The 15,023-nt window shown below is 38.6% G+C and overlaps 1 long non-coding RNA gene across 16 annotated transcripts in view; it reads left to right on the forward strand.

Moving 5' to 3' along the window:
* The window catches only part of LOC147340119 (uncharacterized), a 571,221-nt gene that overhangs the window by 244,033 nt on the left and 312,165 nt on the right, over positions 1–15,023 (forward strand). For 13 of the 16 annotated variants that reach the window (XR_015158927.1, XR_015158929.1, XR_015158928.1 and 10 more), the window contains exon 7: positions 201–335. The exons of the other annotated variants lie outside the window; for them this stretch is intronic. This is a non-coding gene — a long non-coding RNA (uncharacterized LOC147340119). The remainder of the gene's footprint in view (positions 1–200; positions 336–15,023) is intronic. 16 annotated transcript variants of the gene reach the window in all.

The raw sequence follows: 15,023 nt of genomic DNA on the forward strand, positions 1-15,023 counted from the left end.
TAAAAGTGGGTGTGATTCACGTTCAGTCGCCACACTTTCTGCCAACTGGGTGCTGTAATGGCAATCTTGACATCGTTTGTTGAGGATATAATTACATAGCATGGAAAGTGATTGGAGACTTACATCACCTTTGCAGAAGAAACATGTGACCAGACTTTGTATGAATGAGAATTAAACTATTCTTGTGTTCAACCCCTCAGATTTGTTTGTGACAAGAATGAAGTCTCCAGAGTGGGCCACAGTGCATACAGTGTTGTGCCTACAATCCGTGAATGCGTTATGTTTTTCCTCGACTGGCTCATTCTCCCATTTTCACACATTTGTCTTCTGTCAACGTACGTATTATAATTTTCTTCAGAATAGGAGCTAAGTACCATATTTCCTCTGGTTCCTAGGAAGTTGTATGGCACAAGGAAATGTCTAGCAATGTTTGTTCCATGAATGAATGAACACATATTTTCCAGTATTTTTCACTGTTTGTTTTTTTTTTTGCTAATCTGTTTATTTTCCTTTTTTAATCCATTAAAACAACAGATTTATTGGTAGTGGCAGAATCTGGGAGTTAACTCTAGCTTTTGTCACAGACAACTTCTAAAGTACTAAGGAAGCATCAGAATGCAATAATTTGAAAATGTGAAACTAACAGGGAAGACTATAGGCTTAATAGTGATAATTTCTTATTTAATGTGTAAGTCACATTTCATTGGAGGCTCCTCAACTAGAAAACTCAGCCCTGGATACCTCATGTGTGACTGAAGATAAAGGTAGTTAGGACATTTTGAACCTAGCACAAATATAGTTGACTTACAATGTTGTGTTACACACACACGTGTGTGTGTGTTCTAGAATAGAATATATATTTAGATTATTTTCCATTATAGTTTATGTAATAGTTAATGTATAGTTTAGGTAATAACCTATAATGGAAAAGAATCTAAATATAGATATATATGAGTATATTGAGAATATATATTGAGAATCTAAATTTTATGTATATATATATATATATATATATATATATATATATATATATATATAAAGAGATTGAGTATAGTTCTGTGTTCTACGTAGTAGGTCCTTGTTGATTATCTATTTCATTTATACTACTGTGTATCCTATACTCCTAATTTATCTTCCCACTTCCCTTTGTAAGTTTGTTTTTGAAGTCTGTGAGTCTATTTCTGTTTTTAAAATAAGTTCATTTCTATCATGTTTTAGATTCCACATATAAGTGATATAATATGATATTTGTCTTTATCTGATGTACTTTACTTAGTATGATAATTTATAGGTTCCTCCATGTTGCTGTGAATGACATTATTTCACTCTATTTTTATGGCTGAGTAATATCCCATCGTGTATGTATACTACTTTATCCAATCATCTGTCAGTGGACAGTTAGGTTGCTTCCCCCTCTTGGCTGTTGTAAATAGTGCTGCTATGAGCATTAGGGTGCATGTATATTTTCCAATTATGGTTTTCTCCAGATATATGCTCAGAAGTGGGGTCACTGAATCATATGGTAACTCTGTTTTTATTTTTTTAAGTACTCTGAATATTATTTTTCATAGTGGGTGCACCAATTTGCATTTTCACCAGCAGTGTAGGAAGGTTTCTTTTTCTCCACATCCTTTCTAACATTTTATTATTTGTAGACTTTTTAATGATGGCCATTCTGACCAGTGTGAAATGATACCTCATTGTAGCTTAGATTTGCATTTCTCCGGTAATAAGCAGTGTTAGGGATCTGTTCATATACCTGTTGGTTATCTGTATGGCTTCTTTGGAGAAATGTTTATTTAGATATTCTACCCTTTTTTTATTGTACGAATTGTTTGTATATTTTGGAAATTAATCCCTTATTGGTCACATCATTTGCAAATATTTTCTCCCATTCTGTTGATTGTCTTTTAAACTCATTTTCATTAAACAAAAGCTATATTTTTTCCTCTTGTCATCTTTCTCTAATCTGTACTAAATATCTGGTGTTAAATAGAATGACTGACATGGAGTTCCTAAAAATGACCATGTTTGATGTTTGGACTGATAGCAATGACATATTGAGGACTTTTTTTTCCTTTTATAAAAGGAAGAACAACAACACTATTCACACTAAAGTTCTCTCCAGTGTAAGTGATTCCTATATTTAAATACCATTAAATACCATGATCCATCATTTACTTTTTTAACACTTGCAGGAAGAGTTTAACTTCTCCTAAAAGCTGAAACAAAGAAGCAAAGTGTGTGTGTGTATGTAAACACATACCCATGTTAATATATATGGACACACACAGTTTGTACATATTTAAGCAGCAGATACTGTAGGAAGCACAGAGGTTGCAGGGGGTGTAACCAGGGGGTATACACTGTGTAACTAGCTAATCAGTGTATTGGGAATTAATTAGTGTTCACCCTCTAAGCTAGGAGGTAAAGTGGGAAGTTATGATTAGCCATTCCTGCATAGTTTGGATAAAACATTCCTGTAACTCTCAGATGAGAAAAAAAAAAAAAGACAAAAGGAGGAAAGGAAAACATATAAAGACAGGAATGTGGAGGCAATCCAGTGCAATACTTTTTTCCTGGTAATGTTTCTTGCTCATTCATTTCAGTCTAGTGACTATTGCTTTCATGCTTGCTCAGCCCTTCTCTCCCTGACAAAGGCTGCTTGTCTGGTATTGATGATGACCGTGTAGCAGTTCTGACTAATAGTCTCTAGAGCTGTCTCCTTCAAGTCGGGGGTGACAAGTAACATCAGGGAGATGTATCAAGACTGCAGTAGCGGGAGTAAGGAAGATGGATTTGAACACAGAGCAGAGAAAGGGGAGAGTGTTATGAAAAAGGATGTTCACAATGTTAAGGATTGATGGATGTTACAGATCACTGGATTTTAGCCCTGCATCTCCATTTGAGGAAACTGAGACTCACAGGTAATAAAGGGATTGCTGAAGGCCACAAGAATTTCCTAGATTTGATATATATGTCATTACTCTAAGTTACCAATAAAACTGTGGCGGAGAACCATGGTGGTGATCCCATGAAGGTTTCCACATAGACAATGATTCTACCCCTAAGAAAGAGTTTCATTCTTCAGAATATTCTTTTCCAGTGTTCACTCAAATATTCTTTCTCTTTCCAACTCTCAATGATCAATTTTGAGTAATCCTGCTTAATGGAGCCATCATTCTAAAGGGCTACTTTTGCTTAAGGCACCAGAATGCTACAAAACTGCCTCATTTCTTAACTTTATTTTACTCTTCTAGACTTGAGAAAAAGTGATTTGAAACAAAAACTATTTGTAACTATGGTGATTTTTGGTTGCTTTTGGCTCTCAGAATCACATTAAAATCACATTAAAAAATGTTTTTCAAATACCACTGGAAAACTATGTCTGTGTGAATTAGGTCAGGATCCCACCTCTGGCATCTGTAATACCACAATCATTTCTCTACATTGAGGCCACAAAACTGGACACAGGTGAAAACTGGGACTCCCAGGCAAACCCCATAGTGCATGGCTCCCTTCTCTATATCTGCCTAATCTGATGAACACAGTTAAGCCTGTTTATTTCCCTTCTTTCAAGATCCAATGGTTCCAGGATCTGACATCTGAACATTTTGACCCTTCTTAGGAAGGGATTACAATCCAATATTTTTTCTATGCCCACTGGCTGTGAAATTCTAGGCAAACTCTTGGCTGCTGTTCAGACTCCAGTTCTAATTGAGATTTTGATTCTGACACTTGTTTCCCTCGCCCTTGATTCTGGCCTTTGTTTACCTCTCTGGCTGACAGGATTCTGTGAAAAGGTTACTACATTTCCTTTTATCAGGATCCTTTATCACTAATACATAAACACTTTTAAAACTATGCTGATGGTATTTTTCACCTCAAGATATGGCCCCACTATTCTCTAACTGGAAAGTAGACAGCTACCCTAGTTGCACTATAATTCCTGACACTAAATTCTCAAGAGATTTGTTAAATCACTGGGTTTAATTGAAATAGTTGAGTCCTGGTCTAATAATCATGAATTATTTAAAGTGTTCTAAGACCACACATTCACTAGCTGTAAAGGGAAAACAGAGAAACATTCCTGCAATACCAGGATGAAATATGATTTTAAATCAGTGCTAAAATATTCACTAACTTTTATATTTTCATGCTTTATTTCACTGAGTAATTGTTTTAAGAGAATCAACTATTGAAAGTTACTAGAGCACTGAGCATCGTAAGACTTTTTTTTTTAATTTTATTTTATTTTTAAACTTTACATAATTGTATTAGTTTTGCCAAATATCAAAATGAATCCGCCACAGGTATACATGTGTTCCCCATCCTGAACCCTCCTCCCTCCTCCCTCCCCATACCATCCCTCTGGGTCGTCCCAGTGCACTAGCCCCAAGCATCCAGTATCGTGCATTGAACCTGGACTGGCATCTTGTTTCATACATGATATTTTACATGTTTCAATGCCATTCTCCCAAATCTTCCCACCCTCTCCCTCTCCCAGAGAGTCCATAAGACTGTTCTATACATCAGTGTCTCTTTTGCTATCTCGTACACAGGGTTATTGTTACCATCTTTCTAAATTCCATACATATGCATTATTATACTGTATTGGTGTTTTTCCTTCTGGCTTACTTCACTCTGTATAATAGGCTCCAGTTTCATCCACCTCATTAGAACTGATTCAAATGTTTGCTTTTTAATGGCTGAGTAATACTCCATTGTGTATAAGACTTTTTTTTTTGCCTCTGACAAATGGATTAGCTAAAGTGTAAATATTGGTATCGTATATGCAGAATAACACACTGTGTATTTACCATGGTTATAAGTAAAACAAAGATGAGAGGCAAGATTTATTCTTTTTTAAGTATTTATTTTTATTAGTTTATATATTTGGCTGTGCCAGGTCTTAGTTGCGGCATGCAGGATCTTTACTTGTGGTGTGTGAGATCTAGTTCCCTGACCAGAAATTGAACCTGAGCCCCCTGCATTGGGAGTGTAGAGTCTTAGCCACTGGACCACCAGGGAAGTCTGAAGATTTTTCCTTTTTTAAAAAGAGATGTATGTATTTATTTTTTGGCTGTGGTGGATCTTTGTTGTTGCCCAGGCTGTCTGTAGTTGGGGGAAGCAGCGGATACTCTCCAGTTGTGGTGTGCAGGCTTCTCAATGCAGTGGCTTCTCTTGTTGCGGAGCACAGACTCTAGGCACCTGGACTTCACTAGTTGTGGTTCCTGGCCTTGGCTGCTCCATGGCATGTGGGATCTTCCTGCCCCAGGGATTGAACCAGTGTCCTTTACATTGCAAGGTGGATTCTTAACCACTGGACCACCAGGGAAACCCTCAAGATTTATTCTTAATATGTGTAGTTTCTGTGAGGATAAGATGAGAATATATTATTTTTTAAAACTTTTTGCATTCATAAAATTTTTTTGCATTAATTTTTTTTTGCATTTTGATGAAAATTAATTGCTTGAAAAATTTGGTAAGGTGTAAACTTTTAGGTAATCTTCCAACATGAAGCCAGAATTTTTAATATTGTATTACAACTTCTGGTATCTCAATCTCACAGCATCTGAAGAGAAACCTGCAGTGCCCATGACTAAACTTTTATAAAATATTCATGAAATGTTGATGATGCTATGAAAAATGACATTTTTATTGTCTAAAACTGAATTGTGATTCCTCTTAAAGACAGCTAAACTTTGTAAAATAAAGAGGCATTTTGGAAAGCCAGTTTTTAAAATCATCAAAAAAAAACTGAGTATGGAAAGCATTGGGCCAGGGAGTGAGAGAACCCATACGCACACACACACACACACACACACACACTCACACACTCTAGTATCTTTACAGTAGTGAAAAACCTGTAACTGACAGCTTATTTTTTACTTTGGATCACTGTACTCGTTTTTCTAGTCCAGTGTTTTTCCAAATGATGACTTAGATGATTACATATTCATTCTATTATTTATTAATTTAAGAATTATTGAAACTGATGATAGGTCAGCTCCCATGATAGCCAATATTTATATTGACTATGTCCTGGTTCGTGTTTATGAGGGTTTTATAGTTCAAAGGAAGAGGCGACTATGTGAATTTACAGCACATGGTAAGTGCTATGGGAAGGCTTCTGTAGCAAACACTATGCCTGCTTATCCAACTGATTTCTCTCTGTATCTCTTCTTTGTGAGTAAACTCTGAGCAGGTAATGGGTAGAGATGCCTTGATCTCAGTTAAGGGTCAAATCTAGGATCCAGGCATGGTGCATATTTTATGTTCTTATTGCAGCTGGAACATATTACCATCAATTTGTTGTTCAGTCTCTAAGTCCTGTCTGACTCTTTGCAACCCCATGGATTGCAACACTCCAGGCTTCCCTGTCCTTCACTGTCTCCCAGAGTTTGTTCCAACTCATGTTCATTGAGTCATTGATGTCATCCATCTCATCCTCTGTCATCCCCTTCTCTCCTACCCTCAATCTTTCCCAGCATCAGGGTCTTTTCTAATGAGTTGGCTGTTCACATCAGGTGGTCAAAGTATTGGAGCTTCAGCATCAGTCCTTCCAATGAACATTCAGGGTTGATTTCCTTTAGGATTGACTGGTTTGATCTCCTTGCTGTCCAAGGGATTTTCAAGAGCCTTCTCCAACACCACAATTTGAAAACATCATTTCTTTGGTGCTCAGCCTTATTTATGGTCCAACTCTCCACATAACTACAGGAAAAACTAGCTTTCACTATCCACACCTTTGTTGGCAAAGTAATGTCTCTGCTTTTTAATACGGTGTGTAGGTTTGTCATAGCATTTCTTCTAAGGAGCAAGTGTCTTTTAGTTTCATGGCTGCAGTCACCATCCACAGTGATTTTGGAGCCCAAGAAAATAGTCTAATCACTGTTTTCACTATTTTCCCCATCCATTTGCCATGAAGTGATGGGACCAGCTGCCATTACCTTAGTTTTTTGAATGTTGAGTTTTAAGCCAGCCTTTTCACTCTCCTCTTGAACCTTCATCAAGAAGCTCTTTAGTTCCTCTTCGCTTTCTGCCATAACGGTGGTATCATCTGCATATCTGAGGTTATTGATATTTCTCCTGGCAATCTTGATTCCAGCTTGTGCTTCATCCAGCCTGATATTTCACATGATGTAGTCTGCATATAAGTTAAATAAGCAGTGTGACAATATACAGCCTCGACGTATTCCTTTCCCAATTTGGAACCAGTCTGTTGTTCCATATCTGGTTCTAACTATTGCTTCTTGACTTGCATACACGTTTCTCAGGCGGTAGATAAGGTGGTCTGGTATTCCCATCTCTTTAAGAATTTTCCCCAGTTTGTTGTGATCCACACAGTTAAAGGCTTTAGCATAGTCAATGAAGCAGAAGTAGATGTTTTTCTGGAATCCCCTTGCTTTTTCTTTAATCCAATGGATGTTGGCATTTTGATCTCTGGTTCCTGTGCCTTTCCTCAATCCAGCTTGTACATCTGGAAGTTCTCGGTTAATGTGCTGCTGAAGCCTAGCTTAGAGGATTTTGGGCATTACCTTGCTAGCATGTGAAATGAGTGTAATTGTGTGGTAGTTTGAATATTCTTCAGCATTGCCCTTCTGTTGGACTGGAATGAAAACTGATCTTTTCTGGTCCTGTGGCCATTGCTGAGTTTTCCAAATTTGCTGCCATACTGAGTGCAACATTTTAACAGCATCATCTTTCAGTATTTGAAACAGCTCAGCTGGAATTTTATTACCTCCACTAGCTTTGTTTGTCAGAGAAGACAATGGCAACCCACTCTAGTACTCTTGCCTGGAAAATCCCATGGACGGAGGAGCCTGGTAGGCTGCAGTCCATGGGGTCGCAAAGAGTCAGACACAAGTATGTGACTTCACTTTCACTTTTCACTTTCATGCATTGGAGAAGGAAATGGCAACCCACTCCAGTGTTCTTGCCTGGAGAATCCCAGGGACGGCGGAGCCTGGTGGGCTGCCGTCTGTGGGGTCGCACAGAGTCGGACATGACTGACACGACTTAGCAGCAGCAGCAGCTTTGTTTGTAGTAATGCTTCCTAAGGCCCCCTTGAGTTCATACTCCAGGATATCTGATGTGTGAGATAGTTTTAATTCTTCCTTTCCAATTTGGGTTGGCTTTACGCTTCTTTTCCTTTTTTAATTGTTCTGGCTAGGACCTCTAGTACTGTGTTGACTTGATATGGTAAGAGTGTCCATTCTTGCCTTGTCCAGATCATAAGGGGAAACCTTTCAGTTGTTCTACACTGATTATGATATTAGATGTGTGTTTTTCATGTGTGGCTTTTATTCTTTTGTGATAAATGCCTTTTGTACTTACTTTGTTGAGAGTTTTAATCATGACTGGATGTGGGTTTTTGTCAAATGCTTCTTATGCATCTATTGAGATGATCAAGTGTTTTTTTTCTTTCAATTTGTTAATGTGGTGTATCACATTGATTGATTTTCATTTAAATGATGAGAAGGGATTTAGTTTGGAAGAAAAATAAGTTCAAACTCATTTGGTTGAAACATAGTTCCCCAGATTGAATTGATACATGATATATTTAGAGTGTGACTCACGCCTGAGACGTAGGTCTAAAATGAAGCCTATAATCCTTAAAACTGAGCAATGTAAGAGTTTGGGATTTTTATAAATCTTAGATATATGGGGAGCTTCCCTGGTGGCTCAGATGGTAAAGAATCTGACTGCAATGAAGGCGACCCGGGTATGATTCCTGAGTCAGGAAGATTCCCTGGAGAATGGAATTGCTACCCACTCCAGTATTCTTTTCTGAAGAATCCCATGGACAGAGGGTTCCAACAAGCTACTGTCCACGGGGTTATAAAAGAGTTGGACATTACTGAGTGACCAACATACACACATGTGAGGCACTGATTAAATTCTAACTCTACCAGTGTTTTATGTGCAAAATCAAGTTTTATATAGTGAGTGTTCAAGAGAATTGTCAATAAGAAGAATGCTCTTACATCTCCCTCCCCCACTTTGTTTCTGTATTTCCTAACACTGAGTTAAAGAAATGAAAAGTTAGGGATAAAAAGCAAAGAGTAGTGGGAAATTGCTTTGGCACAGTAAGTGCCTGGGATGATTCAGTGCTTCATCTTAAGTTATGCAAATTTCAGAACTGTATAAATTTGGGAAATAAAGATTTGGCAGAAGTGCTCAGGTTATTGAAGAGTAGAACTGAAGTCTTGCTTACTATTTCAGGAATAAGTGGCATATGTAACTCCATCAGAATTTGAGAATATAAGACTAAGACCAGTTACAACACTAAATATTAGAATAGCATGAAGACTGCATTGATGGACTTGCGAGAGCTCTTTCAAGGGCTCCTCACCACCTTACTGTGGAATGCAAATCAACAGAAAATGGCATTTCAGCATGCACTCTAGTGAATACTAAACAGCAAAAGCTTCCCAGTTCTGGCAGTGAGTAGGCCACATTGATCCCCACCCCCCCCCCCCCCGATTCCACTGGCATGTCTGCCTCTGTGGACTTTCACTGTGTGTGCTAATGTGCACCCTGGGAAGGATGAATGATATCAGAACCCCTAACTCTGAGAATAGTTTGTGGATAAAGGACATGTACTCTTAGAAACACAGCCCCTAGTAAAAAATCTGACTTAGGAAAATATTGTACCTGTTGCAAACTTATATGATATCAAAGTGATTTTGCATTTCTGGAAGTCTGTGTTAGGTCAGATCTAGGTTCATTACAGAAACACAAACTGGGACTTCCCAGGCAGTCCAGTGGTTAAGACTCCATGTTTCCAACGCAGGGAGGCAACAGTTCAATCACTGGTTGGGGAACGAATATCCCACATGTTGTATGGTGTGGTAAAAACAAACAAACAAACACAAGTGTTCATTGCTCAGTTGTGTCCAACTCTTTTCTACCCCATGTTCTATAGCCTGCTAGGCTCCTCTGTCCCTGGAATTCTCCAGGCAAACATACTGGAGTGGGTTGCCATTTCCTTCTCCAGGGAATCTTTCTGACCCAGGGATCAAACCTTGATCTCTTGCATTGCAGGCGGATTCTTTACCATCTGAGCCACCTGGGAAGCCCTAAACTGCTGTTTAAATGATTATGAAGGGATTGTCCTTAACAAGGCTTTTCTAGTTGCAAACTACTGTCTAAAGCAGTGACTCTCAGCCTTGGCAGTACATTGGAATCACATGCAGAGTTTCTAAAACTCTGGTGCCTGGACTCAACCCCTGGGGATTGTGATTTAATGGCATGGATTGTGGCCTTAGCATCCAGATTTTTAACTATTTTCCAAGTGATTCTAATGGGCAGTCAAGGGTCAATACCACTAATGTAAAGAATATGTGCAGTAGTTCAAGTCTAGAGAAGGCTTCCTTCCATCCGGTTAGTCACTGTTTATATTTGTAGCCTAGCTCTCTCACACTCACATTCACATGCTTGATGCTTCCCCAGCTTCTAGTACTGATAGTGTGTGTGTGTTTGTGTGTTTAGGGGAGGGGGTGTGTGTAACACCAGAATTTGGAAAGGAGCTAGTCATTTAGAGTTTTTGTTTTGGCAATACATAACTTGGTTATCTTTTTCTGGAAACCTAAAATGAGCATAGACTATTTCTGAAAATGCTGGCAACAGATGGTCATTTCTTTAGACTATTTATTGTTATAAAACTGAAATTGATTGTCAGGTTGAATAATAAGTAGACTCCCTATTTAAAATACATGATTTGTGATAACATGAAGTTCTTGGTCTACTTCCTGGAATTCACAATCTGGGTGCTCAGCAGACTACAGAGGAAGATATAGTACCCTGCTTGAAAATAAATTCCCATGATGAACTGAAGCTCTTGGAAAAACTCAGTAAATCTGGAAAATTGGTGGAGCTATCTAGGCAGTTTGCCAGTCCCTCTTATGGTATTTAGACTTACACTGCATACAGAAATAACACCAGATGGTCCAATTTCCCATTTGGCTAAAAAGCCATTCAAATTCTTTCCAAAGATAAGGACTTGGTATCCTCAAGCTTGACATGCAGAAAGACAAAATGTGAGATGAGTGTGAAAAAAAAAAAAAAACATTGAGAATTTCCCTTAAGGGTGTATTTCTTATGGTACCAAAAAATTGAGAGTTTGCATTGTGATTAAAATGCTAGTATTCATTTGGGTTACCAATGAATGTTGACCAATAATCATTACATTCACCATGTGCTTCTCAATTTAATAGTGAATATCCATTCCTGTCTTTTCCACTAAGTCGGCTCTTTGCATCAGGTGGCCAAATTATTAGAGCTTCACCTTTAGCATCAGTCTTTCCATGAATATTCAGGGTTGATTTCCTTTAGGATTGACTGGTTTGATGACCCTGATGCTGGGAAAGATTGAGGGCAGGCAGAACAGGGTGACAGAGGATGAGATGGTTGGATGACATCACCACTCAATGAACATGAGCTTGAGCAAACTCTGGGAGATAGGGCAGGACAGGGAAGCCTGGTGTCTATGGAATCGCAAGGAGTCAGACATGACTTAGCGACTGAACAACAAATCCCTGTCTTACCTCAGCTTCACTTGGCTGCATTGACTAAGAGCCCTCAAATTGTAGGCTCAAATCACATCTGACTTCTAATCTTAATTAGATCTTGGCCAAGCCTGGTAACATATTATCTTCATACTGAGATCTCATCATCATACACCTCAAAGCCTTGCATCTGAGGTGCCAAGGGTTTGCCAAGCTTCAAGCCCCCTACTTTTGAGTTTTGTAGACAAGAGATGGCTTCTACTCTGGTTTCCTGTTTTATATGCTAGTTGGGCTTCCCTGGTGGCATAGATGGTGAAAAATTTGCCTGCAATATAGGAGACCTGTGTTTGATCCCTGGGTTGGAAAGATCCCCTGGAGAAGGGAATGGCAACCCATTCCAGTATTATTGCCTGGAGAATCCCATGGACAGAGGAGCCTGAAGAGGTTTGATTTTAATAAGAAATGATCTTTATAAAAAAATTCATCAGAAATCTTTTCCATAAATATATTGTTAAGAAAAGTCTATCTGGACAGTTTACTGTTTTTTTTTTTTTTTTCTTTCTTTAAATTGAAGTATATTCGATTTGCAATATTGTGTTAGTTTCAGATGTACAGAAAAGTGATTCAATTCTACGTATATATGTATGTACCTATATTTTTTCAATTCTTTTCCATTATAGTTTATTACAAGATAATGAATATAGTTCCCTGTGCTATATAGTAAATCCTTGTTGTGTACCTGTTTTATATATGATAGTGTACATCTTTTAATCTTATACTCCCAATTCATCCCTTCCCCTCTTCCACTGGTAGCTCAGCTGGTAAAGAATGTGCCTGCAATGCAGGAGAACTCCTGCTTTAATTCCTGGGTTTAGAAGATCCCCTGGCTATCTACTCCAGTATTCTGGCCTGAAGAATTTCATGGACTGTACAGTCTTTGGGGTTGCAAAGAATCAGACACGACTGAGAGACTTTCACTTTCACTCTTTCCCTTTGGTAATCATAAGTTTGTTTTCTATGTCTGTGAGTTTGTTTCTATTTTGTAAATAAGTGCCTCTGTACTATTTTTTAAACATAGACATTAATTCTAATCTCTGCTCCTCTTTACAACCTGCCTAACCTTGGTCATTACTGAAGGGATGCTCAGGCCATTCTGGACTCCTGAGGTCTTCTGCAATGTCTCATGGAGGGATGACCTATAGATAACCATCAGAAGCCTTTGGATGGGCAGATATGAAAAAGCACTGATGCAGAAGCACCTCACAACAGACCCAATCACCCCTTTCCAGCCCCACCATCAGTCTGTGAAGTTCACAGGGGCAGTATATAGGACTGAAGTTTTTTTTTTTTTTTTTTTTTTTTATGCTGTCCATAATTTATTTCAGGCTTCCCTGGTGGCTCAAGTGGTAAAGAATCTGCCTACAATGTGGGAGACCTGGGTTTGATCCCTGGGTTGGGACGATCCCCTGGAGAAGGAAATGGCAACCCACTCCAGTATTCTTGGCCAGAGAAGCCTGGCGGGCTACAGTCTATGGGGTTGCAAAGAGTCAGATCAGACTGAGTGATTAACGTTTCACTTTCATCATTTGCTTTAGTTCTTTTGCTTAGTTTATAAGCTTTTGCTTTAGTTCTTTTCATTTTCATTTGCTTTAGTTCTTCATTGCTTAGTTTTTCCCTGCTCCTTTTCCCTTCCTTGCTTAATTCCTTCAAGATATATTCTTGATTTCTTTTTGTCCTTCCAAACTTCTGTTCTGTTCTCCTGATTCCTCAATTTTGGCTCATTTCTTTCTTTAGAAACAGCACTTCAGGTATTAGAACTAATAGTAGTAACACATTGTTTGGCCACCTGATACGAAGAACTGACTAATTTTAAAAGACCCTGATGCTGGGAAATTTTGAAAGCAGGAGGATAAGGGAAGACAGAGGATGAGATGGTTGGATGGCATCACCGACTCAATGGACATGAGTTTGAGTAAGCTCCGGGAGTTGGTGATGGACAGGGAAGCCTGGCGTGCTACAGTCCATGGGGTCGCTACGAGTCGGACATGACTGAACGACTTCACTTTCACTTTTCACTTTCATGCATTGGAGAAGGAAATGGCAACCCACTCCAGATTTCTTGCCTGGAGAATCCCAGAGACGGGGGAGCCTGGTAGGCTGCCGTCCATGGGGTCGCACAGAGTTGGACACGACTGAAGCAACTTAGCGGCAGCAGCAGCAGCATGTTATTAACACTGAATTTTGGATGGACATGTTGAAAATTAGTCAGAAATTTATATCCAACCCTGGAGTGCTCCTGAATTGCTCTGAGCCAGCACAATATATCTGAAATGGAAAATGATTTCAAGATCAAGGCTTGCTGTGCTTTGGTTTAGAGAAAGTCAGAGTCAAGACTTAGACAAGAGACTGGTTGTGAAATGTTAAATAAATATGACTAAATATGGCGGTTGCCTGTTCATGTGGAAGGAAAGAAATTAGAAAGAAATTAGAAGGATGGCTTGAGAATTTAGGCTATCACATTATGGGTGATTGCTTGAAGACTGTGGGAAGTATATAGATAGGAAATTCTGAATATGCTCCTTTTGTTAGAAAATGTTCCCTCTGAATATACTGAGTGTTTTTTCTCTTTGTGGCAGTCACTGCTGATTATCTTAAAATTTTCATTCTACGAATGATATTACAGTTTAAATAGTTGACATTATCTGTTCACTTATAAATACTTTTGGATTAATGCGAGTGTCAGATAGCTGCCAGAAGGAGAGAAAGCCTCCCTCAAAAGAATTAAGTGACTACAGTGAGATATCACCTCATTCCTCTTAGAATGGCTACGATCAAAGTTTAAAAAATATGTAAACAGCGAATAACAAGTTTGGGGGAGAATGTGGATGACTGTGACACTTGTGCACTGTTGGTGGGAACGTAATGGTACAGCAACTTTGGAAAGCCGTATGGCAGCTCCTCAAAAAATGTAAAATCGCCATGTGATCCAGCAGTTTCATTTCTGGATATATGTTGAGAAAAACTGAAAGCAGGATCTTGAAGAGATATTTACATACCCATGGTAATAGCAGTGCTATTTATAAATTGAAGAGGTGGACCAACTGATATATGAATAAACAAAATATTCATCCAATGAGAGAGAAAGATTACCCCCTCTTACCCTCTTAATGCAGAGTTCCAAAGAATAGCAAGAAGAGATAAGAAAGCCTTCTTCAGCGATCAATGCAAAGAAATAGAGGAAAACAACAGAATGGGAAAGACTAGAGACCTCTTCAAGAAAATTAGAGATACCAAGGGAACATTTCGTGCAAAGATGGCCTCGATAAAGGACAGAAATGGTATGGACCTAACAGAAGCAGAAGATATTAAGAAGAGATGGCAAGAATACACAGAAGAACTGTACAAAAAAGATCTTCACAACCCAGATAATCATGATGGTGTGATTACTGACCTAGAGCCAGACATCCTGGAATGTGAAGTCAAGTGGGCCTTAGAAAGCATCACTATGAA

This window comes from Bos grunniens, chromosome X, assembly GCF_055505025.1.
Source record: "Bos grunniens cultivar Pamir isolate PY7600 chromosome X, Bosgru_T2T1.0, whole genome shotgun sequence".
Taxonomy (NCBI): Eukaryota; Metazoa; Chordata; class Mammalia; order Artiodactyla; family Bovidae; genus Bos; species Bos grunniens.